Here is a 26,180-nt window from a genome sequence, read left to right as displayed (position 1 = left end):
GGTATTGGAGTGGCCATCACAAAGCCCTGACCTCAATCCCATAGAAAATGTGGGGAACTGAAAAAGCGTGTGCAAGCAAGGAGGCCTGACCTAACTCAGATACACCAGCTCTTAAGTCAGGAGGAATGGGCCAAAAATTCATTCAACTTATTGTGTGATGCTTGTGGAAGACTACCCGAAACATTTGACCCAAGTTAAACAATTTAAAGGCATTGCTACCAAATACTAATTGAGTGTATGTAAACTTCTGACCCACTGGGAATGTGATGAAAGAACTAAAAGCTGAAAGAAATCATTCTCTAGTATTATTCTGACATTTCACACATTCTTAAAATAAGTGGTGATCCTAACTGACAGTCAGGAATTGTGAAAAACTGAGTTTAAATGTATTTGGCTAAGGTGTATGTAAACTTCCAACTTTAACATTCCAAGATTTCATGAAAATTTGAAAATGACCATATTTAAGTGCTCGCTTGTCAGAAAATGTTTTTAAACGTGTCATATTCTTCATGGGGGTGTACTGAACTGATTTGAATACGATTTCATGTTGCTAAAATGCTGTCAGTTCTACTTTAATGTCAAGCTCACCAAAAACAGCGGCAAATATCCAACTCCAAAAAACAGATATTTTTTTACATTAATATTAAATGCCTAACTCATCATATGAGTGTAGTTGAAAGCTAAATCATACTCATTAAGTGCAAAGGTCAACATGCATACTACATGATGTGAAAGATACACCAGTGACAGTGTAACTGGGTCCATGTGACCATGACATGATCCCCCACAAGTTAGATAGCACGCTCCAGGATTTAAGGTGGATTTTGGTGGGCGGAAGATGTCCTCATGCTTTCAATATGTGCCACCACAGAGAGCTCCGGGCGGAGAAGGACTTACAGGGTTGTTCATCTGACTGAACAGCTGCTCTGCTTGCTACATTGCAAAGGAAAGTGGTGAAGGGGGGGGAGACGGGGGGAAACGAGGTGGGGGGAGGGGGAGACCCGGGGAAGATAGCATTAGCATGTAGCTCCATTAGCCAGAGGAGAGTGGAAACAGCAGGATCAGGGTAGAATAGACTAGCCTGGTGCCAGATCTGTTTGTGCTCGTCGAACTCCTATATGGTCAATGTCATTCCAAACAGACAATGACCAAGGGAGTTGGCGAGACAGCACAAACTGTTCCTGGACCAGGCAAAGAACAGACATGTTACATGTAAAATGTTACATGTTAAAGCAGTATCAAGAAAGAGAACACCTTTTACTGTATATGTTGAACAGTATGTTGAGACCATAGAAACAGAATTACACACAATATGGCCGCGGTCCAACCATCGTAGAACATTGACTTGAAAGGGATTCCCGTTCTAGTAATTCTATTTCTATGGTTGAGACAGCCAGGACCACTGGAGAGGAACAGAGGAGGAGGAGGACACAGTATGGGTGGTTATGGGACAGAGAGACACACAGGGGAGATCTGATGGGACATCTTTGCTCCCATCTCAGTGGTTCTACGGTGTTGTAGGATCCTTATCTGAACGTTATTAACTCTGATCCAGTTTTCGCATTCTATCACTATAGGAATTTATATGAACAGGTGTTTGTTGTCGCTGATGAGAGGGTTTAAACAAGCAGCATATTCAAATGAGGGATTGACATTTTCACAATGTTGCTGGAGCGTTGTGTATGTGTGTGCTAATAGTAGCAGCAGCAGCATTGTGAAAAGGGTGTGTGCTGGCAAGGACTGGGGTATATATCAGACATGCTTATTAGTAGAGAATGTTTCAGAGTTATCCTCCATGACAGATAATACATGGCTTGTTTTACCACACTCAAGTCCAGTAACCAGTAGGGATAGCACATATAACCAGATTTAAACCAAATGGTCTTGGATTGAGGATGATGTTGTTGTATTATACAGTAGCAATTAAGATTAGTGAAGCAATTTTTCCATAATTGGATATGCTTGAATAATAAGTGATTTAAAGGGGAAATTGAGTATTTTCCAACTTAATGTTAGATGGTTCCTAATAGTGAATGTTGCCTATGGGCCAGGGGGAATCTGTAATCCATGGTTTGGTTTTCTTTAAAAGCCACTACAAACTTACACTGACTGGGCCACAGCTAGCTAAATCAAATAGAATGGATATGATAGGGGCAACTGTGCAATACTGAACATCACCTTTAATGTGACTATGCCTACCAGCTGACTTGATGCATGGTCAATTAAAAGTCTTCATCAGATGTACAGGCATAACACTGTCTACATACTGCAGGTTTAGATTGAATTGTAAGAATGCAACCGAAGAGAAGGAGATTAGTAAAGGAGATTATGATGGTATAAAAGGGATCTCTTCCACTTGGTTCCCTGAACCATTTAACCATTTACTGGCAGAACTGTGCACAATGGACTTTAGTTTCTCTCAAATATCAAACATAAGTAAGCTTTTGTACCTAACAATGTTCATTTAACTCCTTGTCATCGCTTTAACAGGGATTCTAACAGTGATTTTAACTGTGACGGACTTAAACATTGAGGCCGTCCCAAATGAGTTGTTCAGGTTGTCATCGCTAGTTTACATAATAAACATCAATGTACACCAGTGGAGGATGCTGAGGAGAGAACAGCTCATAATAATGGCTGGAATGGAGCAAATGGAATGTTATCAAACACATGGAAACCAGGTGTTTGGCGTATTTGATACCATTCCACTAATTCCGCCCCCAGCCATTACTATGAGCTCGAACTCCCAAAATAAGGTGCCGCCAACCTCCTGTGCTGCACACTGTAAAAAGTGGGACGGCACTGCTGTTCATCTGAAGTGCTTTTTCTGATTGGTGTGGTCCAAATGTCACTTTGGGTTGTTATTTTTGTACTTTTACCCCTTTTTCATCCCAATTGGTAGTTACAGTCTTGTCCCATCGCTGCAACTCGTACGAACTCGGAGAGGCGAAGGTCGAGTGCCGTGCATCCTCGAAACATAACCCTGCCAGGCCGCACTGCTTCTTGACACGCTGATCGCTTAACCCAGAAGCTAGCCGCACCGATGTGTCATAGGAAACACTTACAATTGGCGACCCGAAGTCAGCGTGCACGCGCCCGGACCGCCAAGCTCATGGGTCTCCCGACCGCGGCCGGCCGCGACACACCCGGGTCTGTAGTGACACCACCTCAAGCACTGCGATGCAGTGCCGTAGACCACTGTGCCACTCGAGGCCCACCGTTCAACCTATTCTATTCAATTTGTCTGAAATCAAATAAGAATTTGACAGATCATTGGGATTTATTTAATTGAATGAAAGCTTCTAAATTGCTTTCAACACCTCATGCCCATTCTCATTACATAGCGGTGGGTGCAATATAGAGGCAGCAATCTGTCAGAAGAGTTGTGGGCGTGGCCTATTGTGGGCGTGACTTTACGTTTGTTAATTTTGCCCACCTGTGAAAGTGAATGTCATTACATGTAATGTGTTCCGTTTTTTTTAAAATTTTGTATGATTGAATGTTCACTGCCAGCACTGAATCTTAAATGATACCTGCAGAAGTACTGTGATACTAAAGAACCTGGAAAGGTTTGTATTGGTGAGTTGGTCACTATTTGGTTGTAATGTGAAAATCTTATGAAAAGAAAGTGTTTGGGGGTCATTGTTTCATGTTATGGAACCAACTTAATACCTTGATGAACAGGAAATTGATGTAATTGCTTGTAACACAATTTAAGACATTTGGATAGGGAATTCCAATGTGACAAATCTACTCGGTACAACATGATAAAATGGGTTGTATATACAGTGCATTCGAAAGTTACATTTTGTTACGTAACAGGCTTATTCAAAAACCTTTTTTTAAAGACTCATCATTCTACACACAATACCCCATAATGACAAAGCGAAAACAGGTTTTTAGACATTTTTTGCAAATATATATAAATATATATAAATGTTTTTAAGTACTTTATTTACATAAGTATTCAGACCATTTGCTATGAGACATAATTGAGCTCAGGTGCACACCAGTTTCCACCGTTTCATCCTTGAGATGTTTCTAGAACTTGATTGGAGTCCACCTGTGGTAAACTCAATTGATTGGACATGATTTGGAAAGACACACAGCTGTCTATATAAGGTCCCACAGTTGACAGTGCATGTCAGAACAAAAACCAAGCTATGAGGTTGAAGGAATCACTGCCAAAGGTTCTTCAACAAAGTACTGAGTAAATGGTCTGAATACTTAAGTAAATGTGATATTTCTGTTTTTATTTGTAATAAATTTGCAAAGATTTCGAAAAAACCTGTTTTTGCTTGATCATTATGGGTATAGTGTGGATTGATGCGGGGAAAAACAATTTAATCTATTTTAGAATAAGGCCGTAACATAACAAAATGTGAAAAGGTCAAGGGGCCTGAATACTTTCCGCAAGCAATGTATATTCATTTCCATTTATACTTACTTATTAAGTTTAATCAAAGGGGGAAAGTAATTTGAGTGTTGCAAGAAATAGGTTTCAACTTGAAATATAGGTTTGTTAATGATCAAATCTAACAATTGGAATTGAATCATCCATTTGGTTTCAACAAATGTCATTTAGTTGTAATCAGTTAAAAGAAGAGTCATTATTTAGAGTGCATCTTTGAATCCCAGCCATGTAAACCTCAAATTCCATTAACACTTTTACATGATGAAGTGTGAGGAGACCTACCTTCTGTAACTGTGTCTCCAACTTACTACACTCCTCTTTCTTCTGCTCGATGGCCATCTCCAGAGACTTGAGCTTGGACTCCTTCTTCAGGCTGGAGGAGGCCAGGGATGAGGCGTGCTCCTTTAAGTCAATGAGACTGGACTACATGGGGACAAACAGGAACAGCGAGGACAGTCAGTACCAGTCCAGGAGGCACAGCACAGTAGAAAAATACAGAACAGGCCAAATTGGGTCATACTTCCAGAGAGAACAGCATCCCATGTATTTGAAATGTCTTTGTGTTCTTATGCATGCCCAGAGCCACAACAAAAATGTACCCCATGGGGATAATACAATCAATTATCTTATTTTACACTGACCTCCTTCTCTGTTAATTCCAGCTGCAGGGTGTTGACCTTCTCCTTGAGGTCCTTGTTCTCCTTTTTATAAGACTCCACTTCATCCATCCTCTCGTTGTCCTCCCTTGCTCTCTGCTCCTTCAGTCTCTCTATAATACGCTCCTTAGAGACACACACACATGGACATTAGTTCAAAGTTCATTGTTTGGGTTCTGGTTCTTAGTCCTCCGGGTGTAAAGCGCTGGGTCTTTCTGTACCTTTTCAGAGAGTGCCTCCTCCAGGGTGGCCAGGGCCGTGTCAGTGTTACTGGAGTCAGTCTGTAGGGACTTCACCCTGTCCTTCAGGTTCCCCAACTGCTTGTCCTTATCACGCAGCTGCTCCTGCAGATTCTCAATCTGGGCAAGAGGGGGAGGAGGAGGGAGGGGAATTAGCATGAGGTCAAAAGAACTGTAGATAGAGAAACTGCATTAAAGCTAGAGTGTGAGTTAGGGGTTAGTGTGTGATGTTTGCAGGGTAATTGTGTCTCCTTAAAGGGACGCCTGGAAGAGGAAGCCTTTATTATTTTAGCAAAATACATCAAATACAGTGTGTGTGTGTGTGTGTGTGTGTGTGTGTGTGTGTGTGTGTGTGTGTGTGTGTGTGTGTGTGTGTGTGTGTGTGTGTGTGTGTGTGTGTGTGTGTGCGCGTGCGTGCCTGTGTGTTTGTGCATGGAGAGGGCAAGAGCAGAGAAGCAGGGGAAAGGGGAGGACAGAAGACAGAGTAGTGTGTATCGACGTTAATGGCTATGTGTAGTGTCTGTTTTCACATGGGACTATAAAGGCTACTACAGAGAAACATTTGGTAGGTTATGAGCTCGTTGTTGTTGAGCAAGACAAGCATAGAGAGAGATAGATGTCTCTCAAAGATAGTAAGAAATAAACAAGATAGTCTAGCCAGAGATAAAGAAAGAGAAAGAGGGATATCTGAGAAAGAAAGATCAAAAATACAAAGAGACGGGAGAGACACAGTTTACTGACAGTGTAGAGAAACATCAGCACAAGAGACGAGGAGAGACACAGTGCACTGACAGTGTAGAGAAACATCAGCACAAGAGACGGGAGAGACACAGTGCACTGACAGTGTAGAGAAACATCAGCACAAGAGACGAGGAGAGACACAGTGCACTGACAGTGTAGAGAAACATCAGCACAAGAGACGGAGAGACACAGTGCACTGACAGAGTAGAGAAACATCAGCACAAGAGACGGGGAGAGACACAGTGCACTGACAGTGTAGAGAAACATCAGAAGAAGAGACGGGGAGAGACACAGTGCACTGACAGTGTAGAGAAACATCAGCACAAGAGACGGGGAGAGACACAGTGCACTGACAGAGTAGAGAAACATCTGATGAAGAGACGGGGAGAGACACAGTGCACTGACAGAGTAGAGAAACATCAGAAGAAGAGACGGGAGAGACACAGTGCACTGACAGAGTAGTGAAACATCAGAAGAAGAGACGGGAGAGACACAGTGCACTGACAGAGTAGAGAAACATCTGATGAAGAGACGGGGAGAGACAGTGCACTGACAGAGTAGAGAAACATCTGATGAAGAGACGGGGAGAGACACAGTGCACTGACAGAGTAGAGAAACATCTGATGAAGAGACGGGGAGAGACACAGTGCACTGACAGTGTAGAGAAACATCAGAAGAAGAGACGGGGAGAGACACAGTGCACTGACAGAGTAGAGAAACATCAGAAGAAGAGACGGGGAGAGACACAGTGCACTGACAGAGTAGAGAAACATCAGAAGAAGAGACGGGGAGAGACACAGTGCACTGACAGTGTAGAGAAACATCAGCACAAGAGACGGGGAGAGACACAGTGCACTGACAGAGTAGAGAAACATCTGATTAAGAGACGGGGAGAGACACAGTGCACTGACAGAGTAGAGAAACATCAGCACAAGAGACGGGGAGAGACACAGTGCACTGACAGAGTAGAGAAACATCAGCACAAGAGACGGGGAGAGACACAGTGCACTGACAGTGTAGAGAAACATCAGCACAAGAGACGGGGAGAGACAGTGCACTGACAAAGTAGAGAAACATCAGCACAAGAGACGGGAAAGACACAGTGCACTGACAGAGTAGAGAAACATCAGAAGAAGAGACGGGGAGAAAACACAGTGCACTGACAGTGTAGAGAAACATCAGAAGAAGAGACGGGAGAGACACAGTGCACTGACAGTGTAGAGAAACATCAGAAGAAGAGATGGGGAGAGACACAGTGCACTGACAGTGTAGAGAAACATCAGAAGAAGAGACGGGGAGAGACAGTGCACTGACAGTGTAGAGAAACATCAGAAGAAGAGACGGGAGAGACACAGTGCACTGACAGTGTAGAGAAACATCAGCACAAGAGACGGGAGAGACACAGTGCACTGACAGTGTAGAGAAACATCAGCACAAGAGACGGGGAGAGACACAGTGCACTGACAGAGTAGAGAAACATCAGCACAAGAGACGGGGAGAGACACAGTGCACTGACAGTGTAGAAACATCAGCACAAGAGACGGGGAGAGACACAGTGCACTGACAAAGTAGAGAAACATCAGCACAAGAGACGGGGAAAGACACAGTGCACTGACAAAGTAGAGAAACATCAGAAGAAGAGACGGGGAGAGACACAGTGCACTGACAGAGTAGAGAAACATCAGAAGAAGAGATGGGGAGAGACACAGTGCACTGACAGAGTAGAGAAACATCAGAAGAAGAGATGGGGAGAGACACAGTGCACTGACAGAGTAGAGAAACATCAGAAGAAGAGATGGAGAGAAATATAAAGTGAAGAGCGAGAGAGAGAGAGAGAGAGAGAAAGTGAGGTCAGGGTGAGAGAGTATGTGTGTGTGTGTGTGTGTGTGTGCGTGTGTGTGTGCATGCGTGCGTGCGTGTTTGTGCATACATGCTCCCTTCGTATCCTCAGAGACCAACCAGCTCAGAAGTGCATCCCAAATGACACCATATTCCCTATTGAGGCCACTACTTCTGAAAAGGGCCCAAAGGGCTCTGGTCAAAAGTTGTGCAATGTATTGTGAATATGATGTCATTAGGGAAGCAGCCCGGGTCTCAGGAATAAGACAGGGAACCAAACATCCATACAACCTAACCTAACCTATACCTAACCTATAACCACACACAGCAAGCTCTCATTTAGGTACTACATTATGTAACAATTCTGATTAATTCTTCTCAATCCAGAGGTGAGTTTTCTTGTAAACCTAAGTCTACAAGTGTATCCCTTTTTCCAGTGTTTCCCTCAGATTTGCTCTTAGGCGAGTCGCTGAGACCGCCGAGCCAGCATCCGTTACCAGTATTTCTACTACCAAACATGTTATGCCTAAAAGCTTTTAGCGTGGAACAGCAGAGCTAGGCTGTCCCATCTATAGTTCTATAAGCAATGGTAGGAGAACACAGTGTTGGTCAGAGATGTGTTTTTTTTATCCATTTATTAAACAAACTTGTGACCATGCCCAGGCTACCCTTAACTACTTTCCATCTAAATACACCCTTGACACTTAAACCCCTTATCCCCTGACCCTTAACCCTTGACCCCTAACCTTCTTCTGCAGGACGTTGATCTTCCTCTCCTTGACCTCCAGCATATCCTTCATGTCACGGATCTCTCCGGCCAGCGTGCCCTTCTCCTCCGTCAGGTCCTGCAGCTGCTTGGTCTTCTTGTTCAGGAAGGACTCCTTCTCCTCCAGACGCAGGCGCAGGGCGTCCACCTGGGAGGGGAGCGGTCATAGGTCAAATGTCACAGTTCAGAGGTCAAATTCCATAAAATGTGTTTTATAAAGCCCTTTTTACATCAGCAGTTGACACAAAGTGCTTTTCCAGTGACCTGGTATAAACCCTGAATTGCACAGTTCAAAGTTCAACTTATTATTATTGTCAAATTGAAGAACTAGAGTTCTCTCCGAGATGCTTGGCATTTGCAATACAAGCTTCGTGCTCCACTAAAGGGTAGAAAGCAAGAGGGGAGGGGTATGTACTGTAAGTGTATGCAGCAGAATACAGAGAGACGGTGATACAGTGTTTCCTTAAATGTGTAAAAAAACAGTGTACAAGGACCAACATACATCTGGTGTATCGATGAATAAAGGAGATTCTGTGCACATCCGGGGTGTATCTTACTGTAAGCATGTAGGCGTCTTCGTTAGGCATACTGTGTGTGTGTGTGTGTGTGTGTGTGTGTGTGTGTGTGTGTGTGTGTGTGTGTGTGTGTGTGTGTGTGTGTGTGTGTGTGTGTGTGCGTGTGTGTGTGTGTTTTGTTTGCATGCATGTGCGTGTGTTCATATGTGTGTGTGCAGGAATGTGTGTGTGGGCTTATGTGTGCACACGGGTGTGTTCATATATGCATGTGTGCAAGGATGCGTGTGTGTGTGTGTGCACCTCTGTCTGCAGAATGGCGGCGCTGCTCCTTGGCAGTGAGACTCTTTGAGCACCTCTATGTGCTGTTTGCAGTCCGAGTTCTGGTTGTTCAGGGTCTCCAGCTTGGTCTGCAGGGCCAGCAGCTCAGACTCCTTCTTAGACAGCTCCTGCTTCAGCTGGTCAATCTGTCGGGGGGGGGGCATGCGACAGGCAGGCACACACACGCAGGCAGGCACGCAGGCAGGCACGCAGGCAGGCACGCACACACACACACACACACACAACACACGACAGGGTTTGTCACAACTAACTCTCGTGTGAAGTTGGCAGCTAAAGAGTAGGATTGTGAGTGCATGGAACTCCCTTCCAGCTCATATAGCGCAAGTGAACAGCAAACCTGGTTTAAAAACACCTCACGGCACACCGCCTCTCAACCCATGTGACCTGCTTGTTGTGTGTACATACTGACATGTATGTGTAACTGGTAGACGCACACAGACACACACACACACATTACATGTTGATGTTTTTTTTGTCTGCAATGTCTTTTTTCGTTACGCGTCGGACCCCAGTAGGACTAGCTGTCGCCATCGGCGTCGGCTAACGGGCATCCGAAGAAATGAAATCCTGGCAGGTGTGTTTGTGCCTTCGTACCTGCGTGTTGGTATTAGGTGTCCGTGCACGGGTGAACTTTGTGCGGTGGACACTTGGTAGAAACGCCTCACCATAACAGAGGGACAGCGGGTAAAGTGAACCTTCATCCACTGTGTTCATTGTAGCCAGGCTCTCCTCTCATTAAAGATGCATCTGGCTCCCTGCATTATTCATGTATTATACATCAGACCCTATCTATGATTGATGAATCATTTTCTAAAAATAAAACAACAAAACTCCCGCTGGTTTTATCCTCACATGGATGTAAACACACAGACACAATGCTCCAGAGAGGCATGGAGGCTGGGAGGGAGTGGGAGGGGAGGCTGGGAGGAGGCTGGGAGGGAGGCTGGGAGGGAGTCTGGGAGGGAGGCTGGGAGGAGTCTGGGAGGGAGGCTGGGAGGGAGGCTGGGAGGGAGAGGCTGGGAGGAGTCTGGGAGGGAGGCTGGGAGGGAGGCTGGGAGGGGAGGCTCTGGGAGGGAGGCTGGGAGGGAGTCTGGGAGGAGGCTGGGAGGGAGGCTGGGAGGGAGGCTGGGAGGGAGTCTGGGAGGAGGCTGGGAGTCTGGGAGGGAGGCTGGGAGGGAGGCTGGGAGGGAGAGGGAGTCTGGGAGGGAGGCTGGGAGGGAGGCTGGGAGGGAGTCTGGGAGGGAGGCTGGGAGGGAGGCTGGGAGGGAGGCTGGGAGGCTGGGAGGGAGGCTGGGAGGAGTCTGGGAGGGAGGCTGGGAGGGAGTCTGGGAGGGAGTCTGGGAGGCTGGGAGGGAGGCTGAGGCTGGGGGAGTCTGGGAGGGAGGCTGGGAGGAGGCTGGGAGGGAGGCTGGGAGGGAGTCTGGGAGGGAGGCTGGGAGGGAGGCTGGGAGGAGGCTGGGAACCTGACCGTAAGACGACTGATGACGGACTGTGTAATATGACTGAGCAAGTCAAAGCTGGACTGACTGGATAAGATGTGCAACGGTTAATGAGGAAATTAAATGTAACCAGAGTTTCTGACAGTGGGATCCAATGGTCATGCTTTATACAATCAATCACGCTAGATGGATACGAACATATTGACGAGGCTACGGAGGACAATAAAAGATCAATTTTAACAACACAGGAATGGTTTTCTTTATGGTCTTCCTCTGCTCTCTCTGCTAAGTGTACAGTAACAAAACAACGCGTAAGCATCTCCCAGTCGGTATAGCTGCCAGCGAATCACTTCCCTGATGAAAACAGTTAATGTAATGCTAAAGCTAGCTCGTTTACTGTCAGCCAGACAGACAGCTCTAATCTGTTCTGTTCACTTTGAACGTGCACAGCAAACCCTAGATTGTGTGAGTGACTGTGTTTGCCACATTATAGACTACTACAGTACTGTACGCACGTGTGTGTGTGTGTGTGTGTGTGTGTGTGTGTGTGTGTGTGTGTGTGTGTGTGTGTGTGTGTGTGTGTTTTCCTGTGCATATAGTGTGTCTGTGTTTTCCTGTATGTGTGTACCTTGGTCTTCATGAACTTGGAGTGGTTCTTGTAGACCTCCATCTGTTTGATCTCCTCCTCTGTCCTCGGTGTTCAGCAAGCCGTTAGCCTTCAGTATCTGGATCTCATCCTCCAGGTCCCTGATGTTGCGCTATCTCCAGAGATGCTATCTTGGTGTCCTGCACAACACACACACCAACTGTAAGATGCAATCTTGGTGTGTCCTGCAAGCTGCATGCTATCTTGGTGTCCTGCACAACACACACACACACCAGCTGTAAGATGCTATCTTGGTGTCCTGCACAACACACACGTACCAGCTGTAAGATGCTATCTTGGTGTCCTGCACAACACACACACACCAGCTGTAAGATGCCATCTTGGTGTCCTGCACAACACACACACACCAGCTGTAAGATGCCATCTTGGTGTCCTGCACAACACACACACACCAGCTGTGCTGTACTGTTGCTGAGCCACACTTATAATTCAGTACTAGAACATCTCCAAATCTTGACCAGTGAACAAGACACAAAACACCTGAAAGAGAGGAAGAGAGAGAAGATAGAGCGAAAGACAGTGAAAGAAAGAGTGAAAGAGAGAAGATGGGTAGAGAGAGAGAGATGGAAGACGAAGAAAGAGAGTGTCAGAGTAAGGAAGAGCTCTGTGAGGTAGTACGGAGGAGAGCCTCTGCAGTATCTTGGGGTAAAATCAAAAGCCTCCTCCTTCTCCGGCTGCAACAGCTTCCTCACAGCCAGCCTCTCAGTGGATTAATCACCATTTGGAAATACTGAGCGGCACACATCACAGCCAGCCTTTTGAGAGGAACCAGCACCGAGAGAAACGCCTGGAGAAGAAGCAGAAGCAGGAAGAGGAAGAGGAGCCGTGCTGCTCTGTAGTCGCCCGCACATCAATGCAAGAGCCAGTCCATGGACTGCGACTGCACCTCCGAGTGGAGCTTTGGCTTTTGCAGAGTTTTTAAATAAATAATACAACGTCTTTAAGATTAGCCATGGTCCATCTCACATGCACTTCACCTGCAGAGCAACGAGCAAGAACCTGGTTTCACTCCCTCTCTCTCCTTTCTGTCTCTCCTCCTTCTTTCCCTCTATCTATACCTTTGACTGGTTCTGAACTTGTGAACTTGTGGTTCTGTGGCTTTTGCAGGGTCATCCAGCAGGCGGTGGAAAACTAGGACATCCAGCTCTGTATGCGGGCTGTCCCCAGGTCGACTGAGAGTTAACAACAGATGGTCCTGGATCTAAGGGGTTAACGTGAGCGTGTGAACGCTGTTATCATGGCCATGTGCTTCGTCAATGCATCGCTATTCTATGACTTGTAGCAAGACGCTAACTAACCACCGGAGAGAACATAGCATAGTATACAGTGGAGACGACATAGTGTAGACGACAAACATACCGTAGCTCAATGGGTCAGAGAGATGCTATGCCATCCAAATGATTTCACTGCTACGGCAGATCAAGCTGATCAGGCAGAGGATGTGACGCTCTCATGAACACTCTCTCTCTCTCTCTTTCTATCTGAATCCCTTTCTCTCTCTCTCCCTGTGCCACTGGCCTCGCTGTCGTAAACAACCACACCTGTTTCCATGGTAGCAGCAGGCAGAATGTGCTCTCCCTCGTGGGTGAGGGAGGGAGGGAGGGAGAGAGATTGAAAGACAGAGTGAGATAAGGAGTGAAAGAAATCGAGAGAGAGAAAGAGATCCTAGAGACAGTGAGTGTAGAGAGAGGGGGTTAGCATTACTCATGCTAACATCAGCACCAACACGTCTGTTGGAGAGAGCAGAGAGAAGCGGGAGGTCCTCCACCGAGGATGGAAGGGAGAGGGGCTCTGCTCTGTATGAAAATCCAGAGCCTCCAGGAGCCAGCGTGTTATGTGACCACGCTAGAGGAGAGTCACGTGACCGTGCTAGGGGATGCTGGGGTTTGCTCAGCACCAATCCAGCTCTGTCTGATGATGTGGTGTGTGAGCGAGAGGCATGCTGTCGGGCTGTGAGCGCATGCTTTATATTTAGAAGTGATATCACAGCTCTGCAGCTACAGTGGGCCGATGGGCTCTGCAGTGGGCCGTTGGGCTCTACAGTGGCTCAATTAGTGCTTTGAATACATTTTTCATAGCTTTTGCATGTGATGTAACATTACAGCATCATCCACCGACTCGTCTCACGAGGTCGTCCTTCCAAATCTGGTGTCGTTGAATGAGCCTGGGCATCCGAAGCTATCGACAGACTCAAAGTTAATTCAATACAAGCAAAATCTGGCTTTTCCGAACTCTAAGGTTTTCGTATTTCATCTGATTACATGGTTGGTCTCAGCAATGGTGCCAGCCAGGTGTACTACACTACCCATAATCCCCATGGTTCTTACCTTCATCTCTATGATGGTCTGGAGGGCTTTGGTTTTGCCAGGGTCCTGGTGCATCTGGTTTCTCCTGTGCAGTTCCTGGGAGAACACCAGTTGATATGAAATGGACAAGACAAGCATCAAAAGTCGCCTCTTTTAGGACCTAGTGCAAATGGGCCTGTATTTATGAACCATCTCAGAATAGGCGTGCTGATCGAGGTTTCGGTTCCGCCTTTTAGATCACAACGAATAAGATCACCATGGACAGAAGGAACCTGATCCTAGATCTGCACACCTACTCTGAGATGCTTCATAAATATGAGCCCTGAATCTCTCCAAATGCATGGGTAATGACTTAGCTTAACCGAGCTCAATACTAGAGCGACAACATTCAAATAAGTTCCATTTACTTGCACTACCATTACATCAGTCATGTACTTCTCCCCTGGCAATAACACTGTACACAGATTGAACACTGCTCCTTTCACTGCAGTCAAAGCACAGTAGGTACACAAAGAGAAGGCCAGTATTGCCCTCTAGTGTTCATGGGCAGAAGAAAAAGAGGAAATTGCCTGGAAGTACCAGAATCCGGAAGCGGTACTGAACAATCAACATGACTCTGCGCTTTCAGTAACACCTCAAACACAGGTGAGACCAGGTCTACCGTGGCCATATAGTAACTACATAGTTTTGTCTATTTACAGATTTCTTTTTCATCACTTTGGTAGTATTTCCTGAATTTTCTCAACTCTTAGTGCAAAACTCCAAACTGGTAACACTTGTAACACGGCCAGTGTTACATTCAAAACGTTTCATTTTGTTTGTCGACATCTTTTAACACACAGCCATTTGGTCCGACATTTTACTGTGAAATGTCACGAGCACATTGGTTGATGTTCTCAATGTCGCTGTTTTAACAATCAGTTAATCCAATAGCAAAATATTTAAGATACATATTTTAAAATTGCCCTTTGAATGTAGTATTCTCCAGCGCTGCAAATTGCAGTACATTAAACTGTTTTCACATGAATCAATCAATTCAAATCAAATCAAATGGATTTATAAAGCCCTTTTCGCATCGGCCGATGCCACAAAATGCCAAACAGAAAAACCTAGCAAACCACCAACAAAACCCCAAACAGCAAGCAACACACGTGCACTACCCATTCAAATTGAATGAACACAAAATATCCATCATTTCTATCCCATGTGTGATCAAAGGGGTGATCCTTGAAGATAACTTTCACAGTGTAATCAAATGAAAGAAACAGCGTGTTCAGCTGGCATTAGTTTGCATCAAACCTGTCTTGAGCACTTGGCCAAAGGTCCTCATTGTTCATGCACCTGGGAAAGCCTTTCGGCATGGCGAATCCCAGCCTGACATCGGGTCTGGATTGAAATCATTGCATGCCTCATCCATGGCACGCTCATTTCATTTTATCTTACTAGGCAAGTCAGTTAAGAGCAAAATCTTATTTTCAATGACGGCCTAGGAACAGTGGGTTAACTGCCTGTTCAGGATTTGTACCTTGTCAGCTCGGGGATGCGAACTTGCAACCTTTCGGTTACTAGTCCAACGTTCTAACCACTAGGCTATCCTGCCGCTCATAGGGATAGCAATCCTACATCTTCCACCTGTATTGTAATTGTGCATTGTATTTTGCAGTATTCTATTGTACTTAGGTATTGGGGTCGTCCTGTATGTGGCTCAGTTCATAAGAGTACGATACTAGCAACCGCAGAGTTGTGGGTTCAATTCCCACTGGGGTCACATACCAACATGTCACTTTGGATGAAAGTGTCTTCTCTGGGAAATGGCATGTATTACAGTACTGTATTGGCCAATGCAATTTTAGTAAAGCAGTGTTGGATTTCTGAGACGAGACACTTAGTAGCCGTTTAATAGCACTACATATACTCTGAGTCTGCTGTGGCCATACAGTATTATAAGGGCATATACTAACCGTAAGCACTACATAACATGCATCCCAAACAGCACCATAAACCCTACATAGTGCACTACTTTTGACCAGAGCCCTGTTCAAAAGTAAGGCACTATAGAGGAATATGGTGCCATTTTGGACAGACATGTACTCTTGTACCTCTCGGAGGTGGATGTTCTCCTTCTCCTTCTGGTCCAAGATGACCTCCAGGTGTCCAAGTTGAGCCTCGGCCTCAGCGATGCGCGCTGGCTCTCTCCTGCTCCTCCTCCTCGTTGACCCTGCCTGGCCCTCCAGGCAGACCCTTACTCTGGAGCATTTCCAGCAGCTTCTTGATGGACTCGTCCCTGGCCCCCAGCGTCTGCTTCTGGGTCTCGATCCGCAGCTCCATCTCCTCCAAGGTCTTCCTCAGGAGGAACAGCTCCTTGGCCTGACGGAACGCAAGGAATTGTAAGGAATTTTAAAGGAAGGAAGTGTCAATTGGGTCATTATTAAGGTAGCTAAAATTCAGGAACTTTCCAAAATGTCCAGAATGGAGGAAGATACAGAAATCCCAGTTGGAAGATTCTCTAAATTCCCAGAGGGAAGTATCAGGGAATTCAAAATCCTACAACCAAGACCCTGGTCATAAGAACCTGGAACTAACGCCAAACTCATTTATTTAATCACTCATTTATTATGAGTAATTTATTAAGATTCCTTGCCTGGCGGTCGTGCTCGGCTTGTAGCCGTCTGAAGTTCTCCTCGGTCAGCTCGATGTTGGTGTAGTGGTCCCCAGAGCGGCGCCGCTCTCCTGCTGCAGTAGGTGGTTCAGGTCCCTTTGGGTCCGCAGCTCGTCCTGTAGGGCCTGGATGGTCAGCTGCAGGTGCTGTGGGGTCACACACACACACATACGCACGCACGCACGCACACACACACACACACACACACACACACACACAACACACACGCACACACAGACATGAAAGCACATGCACATGCAGACACACACAACACATGCACACACACACACACACACACACACACACACACACACACACACACACACACGTCCAGGAGTCTCAATCTGGTAGGTCGCAGCATGTAGTCTAGGTGAATTCAATTAATTGACAGATCAGACTAGGATGGGTCACTGAATATGTACATATGGAGGGACATTTTCAGACACACACGCAAACTCACAGACACCAATACATCTTATAGAGAGGGGGGATTTTGAAGGTGGCCCTGCGGAAAGGAAATGTGTATTACGAAGAGCACACACAAACTCAGAAACACACACCGTAATCTATTCAACCTCTGGGGAAATACAGTTCCTGCCAAACACACTTGGAGAGGAATTTGAGGACTTACCTCACTATGGCATGAAAGACAAAAAAGAAAAAATACAAATGACACAAAGTATGGCAGTATGAGACGTTAAATAAAAGGCAAGTGGTTTTTACATACTCTCCGTGATCGACTTGCTTTCCACCTTCTGCAACTATTTTCAGGGTGAGTAAGGTGTACTGTAAACAGTTATCTATGTGCAGTACCGTGCATCGGCAATCTAATCTGTAGGAATCTCTCTTGAAGCTTTGACGGTAGGAATACTACGAGGGCCACATTTAAACAAAGCCATCCAGTGAATGACTGAATCGTTGTGTTGCTGGGAGAAACCGATTGTGCAACTGAAAGTGCACTGAAAATGCACAATCCTTCCCTGTATCGTGGGGAACGTGAAGAACTTGTGATCCTTCGATAACAGTCTTGACCGATCCCCTGTCAAGTGTTCAGAGTTGGACGGCTCGCGTTCAACAGCTTGCACTTTCAACAGAACGCTTGATTGTTGCAGTATTAGTGATCATTATCTATCATTACCGTAGGGGTGTGTATGTGCTGTCTATGCTGCCGAGTGGCGAGCAGCAGAGATCAGTGCACAGCGCAGTAAACAGTGTTCCCACTGAGAGCTGGTAGCCAACCAACAGCAGTAGACTCAGTGGACCTCTGGGTCCATGCCCATCCGTTATGCTGTGTGTTAGGGAGGCGGGTGCGCGTGTGTACGTGTGCCACTGGTGGCTGCTGAGGGAGGACAGCTCATAGTAATGGCTGGAATGAAGTCAATGGAACGGTGTCAAACATGGAGTTCCATACCATTCCATTATGTCCCTTCCATCCATTACTATGAGCCCGTCCTCCCCAATTAAGGTGCCACCAACCTCCTGTGGCGTAAGAATGTGTGTGCGCATACAAAGAGACAAAGACATTACTTGTACATTACTTGAGAAGAAAAAAAAAGACACATCCACTATAGGAAGAAATAAGAAGGAGACAAGTGGCTCTGTTCCAATATCCACCCTAGCATGCCACTATACACTGATTGGGCCATGCATTCTTAGTGCTACACTAGTATGGATATTGGAACGTAGCCTGGGTGTTGAGGTTTAGGGGGCGGGGAAATTGAACAAAACACAGCCTATTTTAGAGTATACTATAGGGTCACAAGGGTCACACAGCAGCCACACCCCTATAGTAGAGCCACACCCAGTAAAGGGAGAACACAGAAGAATTCTACTCGGCAGTGTGTAAGAGCAGGGAGAGGGTCTGACGGACGCGGGTAGGGCTTAGGGAACGGTGCAGGCTAAAACCAATCACACTCCTTGCTGGTGTGTGGATGGGGGTCCACTGAGCGTGTCCAAAATGGCAACCCTACTCCCAACATAGGCCTAGTGTACTACTTTTAGCCAGAGCACACACGTTCTGGTCAAATGTAGTGCACTACATCGGGAATAGGGTGCATTTCCGACACAGCCCAGAGGGGTGGGGGGGCAGAGGAACAGGACTGCCAGGTCTCTGGGGCACCGAAGACACACGACGACGTCACTCTGGTGGTGACTCTATGTTGTGCAGACACGGCAGCCAGGGCAGCGGTTGCAAACATAGGGACAAACCTTGGTTCTCCTGGCGTCCAGCAGCTGGAGGAGCACGGGCGGAGCCAACAGAAGAGAAACATAGCGCACGGAGAACACAGCGTCAGAACAGTACAAAAGAGCACGTGGAGACCGTGAGCTACAGTGAGAGCTCCCGTGAAGGACACGAGGAAAATGTGTGAGGAACATGTGAGGATGTGTCTGGTTATCCCCATCCATCCAACCCTCAAATCATTTATCTCTATCCGTTCTGATGGAATTGGTACACTAAGGAACCTCATGGTACAGTAGAGAACCTCATGGTACAGTATAGAACCTCGTGGTGTGGTGAGGAACGTCACAAACTCACACAAAGACATATCAGTCTAATCAGTCTAAAACATAATGGAAACCTTTGTGGAAAAAGAAGGTGAGGTTATTTAGTGGTGAACACTTTCGGCATTAAGTCTCACCAAATCAAATCTAAATCAAATCAAATGTGTATTTGCCCCATGCTTCGTAAACAACAGGTGTAGACTAACAGTGAAATGCTTGCTTACTTCTCAACAATGCAAAGATAATTCAAACAAATATACATAATAGAAGCATGAAAAAAAAATAACAGAAGGAATAAATGCACAATGAGTAGAAATAACTTTTCATGGGGTTTCAGTACCGAGTCGATGTGCAGTGGTACGAAGTAAATTATGTAGATATGTATGGGATAAAGTGTTTAGGCAGAATAGATCATAAACAGTAGCAGCAGCATACATGATGAGTCAAAAGAGCTAGTGCAAAAATGGTCAATGCAGATAGGGAGGTGTTTAATCCCAGGGTCCTGAGTTTAGTGATGAGCTTGGAGGGTACTATGGTGTTGAACACTGAGCTGTAGTCATTGAACAGCATTCACACCAGTGGAAGCTCCTCAAAGGAGGAAGGGGAGGACCATCCTCCTCAGTGAATTTCAGAACAATTTAAATAATGAAACATTAAAAAAGTTATAATTTTTAGATAAGAATGTACTAAATATATTAATGTCACCAAATAATTGATTAAATCACACCGTTTTGAAATGAAGGTCCACAGTAGCCTGAAAAGCACTCTGTAGGGTAGCACCATGGTGTAGCCGGAGGGCAGCTATTTTCTATCCTCCTCTAGGTACATTGACTTCAATCCAAAACCTAGGAGGCTCGTGGTTCTCACCCCCTTCCATAGACTTAAACAGTAATTATGACAACTTAGCTAGCTAGATTTAGAATTCCCAACGTTAGCTAATATGATGACAACAATGTAGGCTGAGTGTAGTGATTAGTGGTTAGGAAATGAAAGCTTGGCTTGAAAGGTTTTTTTTTCACCTGGTCACGGACAGCTGGTGTATTGTGCACTGAAGTCAAGAAGCGAAGAGAAAAGGTAAGTTGGGAAAGGAAGTAAAGGAGTGCAATAAAGATTGCCACGTCTGAGGATCTGTTGGGGCGGTATGCAAATTAGAGTGGGTCCAGGGTGTCTGGGATGATGGTGTTGATGTGAGCCATGACCAGCCTTTCAAAGCATTTCATGGCTACAGAGATGAGTGCTACGAGGTGTTGGTCATTTAGACAGGTTACCTTGATGTTCTTGGGCACAGGGACTATGCTGGTCGGCTTGAAACATGTAGGTATTGCAGACTGGGTCAGGGAGAGGGTGAAAATGTCAGTGAAGACAGTTGCCAGCTGGGCAGCGCATGCTCTGAGTACACGTCTTCGTAATTTGTCTGGCCCTGCAGCCTTGTGAATGTTAACCTGTTTAAAGGTCTTACATCGGCTACGGAGAGCGTGAGCACCTAGTCGTCCAGAACAGCTGGTGCTCTCATGCAAGATTCAGTGTTTCTAGCATACAAGGTATTTAGCTTGTCTAATACTCTCCCTTCACTGGACAGCTTGCGGCTGGGTTTACCTTTGTAATCCGTTATAGTTTGCAAGCCCTGCCACATCCGACGAGTGTCAGAGCAGGTGTTGTAGGATTCGATCTTGGTACTGCATTGATGCCTTGCCTGTTTGATGGTTCATCAGAGGGCATAGCAGAATTTCTTATAAGCATCCGGATTAGTGTCCCACTCCTTGAAAGCGGCAGCTTTATAAAAATAAATAAAACAGAGTACAGCAGACAGAAAGTACAGCAGTAGTGACATGAAGGACATCAGCTCTAGCCTTTAGATCAGTGCGGATGTTGTCTGTAATCCATGGCTTCTGGTTGGGATATGTACGTACGGTCACTGTGGGGACGAAGTCGTCAATGCACTTATTAATGAAGCCAGTGACTGATGTGGTAAACTCCTCAATGCCATTGGATGAATCACAGAACATATTCCAGTCTGGAATACATACAAGGCATTGCAAATGGACACTAGTAACCACACACCAGGTGAATCATTACACAGTACTGTGATTTATAAAGAATAGGTGTGGTACAATGGGGCAAGGTTTCTGGGGAAAGATTTAGCCTAGCCCTGTATTAAAAGAAAGCTCAATGAAAGTACTTTTAAATACAGGACTAGGCTTAATCTGTGCCTGGGCCACAGCCCCTATATCCTGTGCTGTGGTAGTGTGTTATTCCACCCAGCAGAGGGCAGTGATCACTCTAGCAGGGTGCTGTCTCTTAGTCTGTCTCTACTGGACTGTGCCAGTGCCTTTCACTTCCACTGCATTGGGCAACACTCACTTATGTAAGCATCGCAGTCTTTTTGGGCCAGTACGCTCAAACCACTTAAAGCCTCTCAAATCTGTACTCGTGCTCACAAAACTACATTCACACACGCTCACCCTGCCATCCTCTCTTACTCACACTCTTTATCTCCCTCAATCTCTCTCGCCCTCTTTTCCTCCCTCTCTTTCTCCCTATGTTATTTTTTCTCTCTTTCGAACATTAATACACAAACACACAAGGCAGCAGACACCATAATAGACGTAATATGGATTCCATGTTGTTGCTAAAACGCCAATTAAAGGGGACAAGTAAAGTAAATGTGTAGAGAGAGTGCTAAATAAGATGTATGTTTAAGTCAGGTGCTGAATAATCACCCATTGAATATTCAACATGTCAAAATGATGCATGTTTTCTACAGTGTCAAAGTAATCAGACCCCTTGACTTTTTCCACATTTTGTAAGATTACAGCCTTATCCTAAAATAGATTAAATTATATTATTTCCCTCATCAATTTACACACAGTACTCTATAATGACACAGCAAAAATTGTTTCAGAAATATTTGCAAATTTATACAAAATTTAAAAAACAGAAATACATTATTTACATAAGTATTCAGACCTTTTGCTATGAGACTCAAAATGATGCTCAAGTGCATCCGGTTTCCATTGATCATCCTTGAAATTTCTACAGTTCGATTGGAGTCCAACTGTGGTAAATTCAATTAATTGGACATGATTTGGAAAGGCACACACCTGTCTATATAAGGTCCCACAGTTGGCAGTGCATGTCAGAGCAGAAACCAAGCCATGAAGTTGAAGGAATTGTCTATAGAGCTCCGAGGCAGGATTGTGTTGAGGCACAGATCTGGGGAAGGGTACCAAAACATTTCTGCTGCATTGAAGGTCCCCAAGAACACAGTGGCCTCCATCATTCTTCAATGGAAGAAGTTTGTAACCACAAAGACTCTTCCTAGAGCTGGCCTCCCGGCCAAACTGAGCAATCAGGGGAAGAAGGGCCTTGGACATGGAGGTGATCAAGAACCCAATGGTCACTCTTGACAGAGCTCCAGAGTTCCTCTGTGGAGATAGGAGAACCTTCCAGAAGGACAACCATCTTTGCAGCACTCCACCAATCAGGCCTTTATGGTAGAGTGGCCAGACGGAAGCCACTCATCAGTAAAAGGCACTTGACAGCCCACTTGGCGTTTGCCAAAATGCACCTAAACGACTCCAAGATTGAACTCTCTGGCCTGAATGCAAAGCGTCACGTCTGGAGAAAACCTGGCACCATCCCTACAGTGAAGCATGTTGGTGGCAGCATCATGCTGTGGGGATGTTATTCAGCCGCAGGTATGGGAGACTAGTCAGGATCGAGCGACAGATGAACGGAGCAAAGTACAGAGAGATCCTTGATGAAAACCTGCTCCAGAGTGCTCAGGACCTCAGACTGGGGTGAAGATTCACCTTCCAACAAGACAAAGACCCTAAGCACACAGCCAAGACAACGCAGGAGTGGCTCCGGGACAAGTCTCTGAATGTTCGAGTGGCCCAGCCAAAGCCCGGACATGAACCTGATCAAACATCTCTGGAGAGACCTGAAAATAGCTGTGCAGCAACACTCCCCATCCAACCTGACAGATCTTGAGAGGATCTGCAGAGAAGAATGGGAGAAATTCCCCAAATACAGGTGTGCCGAGCTTGTAGCGTCATACACAAGAAGACTTGAGGCTGTAATCGCTTCCTAAGGTGCTTCAACAAAGTACTGAGTAAAGGGTCTGAATACTTATGTAAATGTGATATTTCAGTTTTTTATTTTTAATACATTTTCTAAATTTCTAAAAACCTGTTTTTGCTTTGTCATTATGGGGTATTGTGTGTAGATTGTAGAGGAAAAATAAAATGTTTATACATTTTAGAATAAGGCTGTAGCGCAACAAAATGTGAAAAAAGTGAATGGGTCTGAATGCTTTCCGAATGCACGGTAAGTAACATTCACTCGCTGAGTTGAAATGAATTTCTCCTGATTTCTGACGTTTTTTAAATCATATTAATATTCCCAGCTAGTCAGTAACATGATGTATTAGCCGGGGAAAGGGGTTAATGAAGTCGTGGCCTTGCAGTGAAGCAACAACGCCTGGAGTCGCTGCAGCAGCTATGTGAATCATAATCTATGACACGCACACACACACATACACAAACACACACACACATTATGTGCAATCACTTAGGACCGTACAGTATGACTGTCTGTGACCATTTGCTTTCTCTGACTATGCATTATACCACATGTTGTTACGAAAGCAAGCTGAACAACGGACTACACATTCACATACTATATTGGATGAACAGCACTCCCATGCAAATCAGTCATCCACCTAAACACTCAAAGACTCGGACCTTATCTGTGCACACAGTCATGATTCTCCGACCATACAAGTACAGACTCACACACAGCAATTCTCAAATAAACACACACAACTACACAGAAACACAGAAAGCCAGAAGAGATTATATTTCTCTCTGTCAGGGGGTTCAGCAGGGCCATTGCACATTTATCTTTCTCTCTCTCTATCCCTCCCTCCCTCCACTTTGTCATTTCTTATTTCATTCTATATCATTCTCTCTTGCTCTTCATCTCTCCAGCTCTCGAGCTCTCTTTACTTATCTCTCTCCCTCATGATCAATATTCTGACCTGTTGGAACAGAATTGGAGGATGCGGTCCAATAAAACATTTTTCACACAGGGTTAAAACGAACATCCTCTCCCTCTCCCTTCATCCCTTCCCATACATAACCTCCCCTCCTTTCCTCCCCTCCTCCTCTCTCCTCATCCTCCCTTCCTATACCCATTCTCCCCTCCTTTCATCATCCTATCCTACACTCCTCTACTCCAACCATCCTCTCCGTCCCTTCCCTCCTCTCCTCATCCATCCCCCTTCCTCTCCACCCCCATCCCCCTTCCTCTCCACCCCATCCCCCTTCCTCTCCTCCCCCATCCTACCCTCCACTCCTCCTCCATCCTCCTCTCCTGTCCCCATCCTCCTCTCCTGTCCCCATCCTCCTCTCCTGTCCCCATCCTCCTCTCCCTATCCCCATTCTCCTCTCCTATCCCCATCCTCTTCTCGTGTCCCCATCCCCTCCTCTCCTATCCCCATCCTCCTCTCCTATCCCCATCCTCCTCTCCTATCCCCATCCTCCTCTCCTAACCCCATCCTCCTCTCCTATCCCCATCCTCCTCTCCTATCCCCATCTTCCTTTCCTGCACCCATCCTCCTCTCCTGTCCCCATCCCTCCTCTCCTGTCCCCATCCTCCATACCTGCCCCATCCTCCTCTCCTATCCCCATCCTCCTCTCCTGCCCCCATCTTCCTCTCTTGTCCCCATCCTTCTCTCCTGCAACCATCCACTTCTCCTGTTCCCATCCTCCTCTCCTGACCCCATCCTCCTCTCCTGTCCCCATCCTCCTCTCCTATCCCCATCCTCCTCTCCTCCTGCCCCCATCCTCCTCTCCTGCCCCCATCCTCCTCTCCTGTTCCCATCCTCCTCTCCTGTTCCCATCCTCCTCTCCTGCCCCCATCCTCCTCTCCTGTCCCCATCCTCCTCACCTGCCCCATCCTCCTCTCCTATCTCCATCCTCCTCTCCTGACCCCATCTTCCTCTCTTGTCCCCATCCTTCTCTCCTGCAACCATCCACTTCTCCTGTTCCCATCCTCCTCTCCTATCCCCATCCTCCTCTCCTGTCCCCATCCTTCTCTCCCCATCCTCCTCTCCTGTCAACCTCCTCCTCCCCATCTCCTATCCCCATCCTCCTCTCCTGTCCCCATCCTCCTCTCCTGTCCCCATCTTCCTCTCCCTGTCCCCATCCTCCTCTCCTGTCCCCATCCTCCTCTCCTGTCCCTCCTATCCCCATCCTCCTCTCTCCTGTCCCTATCCCCTCCTATCCCCATCCTCCTCCCTGTCCCCATCCTCCTCTCCTGTCCCCATCCTCCTCTCCTGTCCCCATCCTCCTCTCCTATCCCCATCCTCCTCTCCTGTCCCCATATTCCTCTCCTGTCCTCATGCTCCTCTCCTATCCCCATCCTCCTCTCTCCTGTCCCCATCCTCCTCCTGTCCCCATCCTGTCCCCATCCTCCTCTCCTGTCCTTATCTTCCTCTTCTGTCCTCATCCTCCTCTCCTGTCCTCATCCTCCTCTCCTATCCCCATCCTCCTCTCCTATCCCCATCCCCATCCCCGTCCTCCCCCCTCTCCCTCTCTACTCCGGGCTCTATCTCGGGCCAACTTCAATACAGGTAGACCAGAGAAGCCACACCCAGATTGGCAGATGAGTGGCAAACCTGATTAGAGGCACGTGCTTCTCATCGGTTGCTCATCCGTGTTCCCTACATATGCTGTTTTGACTGAAAATGTGTACCTACACACTGAAGCAGGATGCAAAGCCGAGATGTCTGTGTACGCTATCCCTGATGCGGGGAAAATCACACACAAAAATACATTGAATGAAGTAAGCACTATGCAACATACTTTTGAGTGCAGACCCATTACACCTGTTATTTGTCTGAATTTGCAGGTTTTACGAACCAGCCAAGCTTCTGGGAGGGCCCAATGGTCCTCTGTTGATTACCCACAGGGGCCCTGGCCTTTCAGTCGTGACTAAGCAGATATTGGAGGAGGGAGAAGGGAGTACTATGAGCAAGGGACAGGGAGTACTATTGGGAGTCCATACTATAATCTACCCCAATGAGCAAGGGAC

General features: G+C 46.3%; 1 pseudogene; it reads right to left on the bottom strand.

Moving 5' to 3' along the window:
- Window positions 1-897: 897 nt before the first annotated feature.
- LOC135533475 (ERC protein 2-like) overlaps window positions 898-26,180 on the bottom strand; it is a 47,890-nt pseudogene continuing 22,607 nt past the window's right edge.

Source organism: Oncorhynchus masou, unplaced genomic scaffold, assembly GCF_036934945.1.
Source record: "Oncorhynchus masou masou isolate Uvic2021 unplaced genomic scaffold, UVic_Omas_1.1 unplaced_scaffold_2392, whole genome shotgun sequence".
NCBI lineage: Eukaryota > Metazoa > Chordata > Actinopteri > Salmoniformes > Salmonidae > Oncorhynchus > Oncorhynchus masou.
The sequence above is the reverse complement of the archived record's forward strand: the minus strand, read 5'-3'. Positions and strand labels throughout refer to the sequence as shown.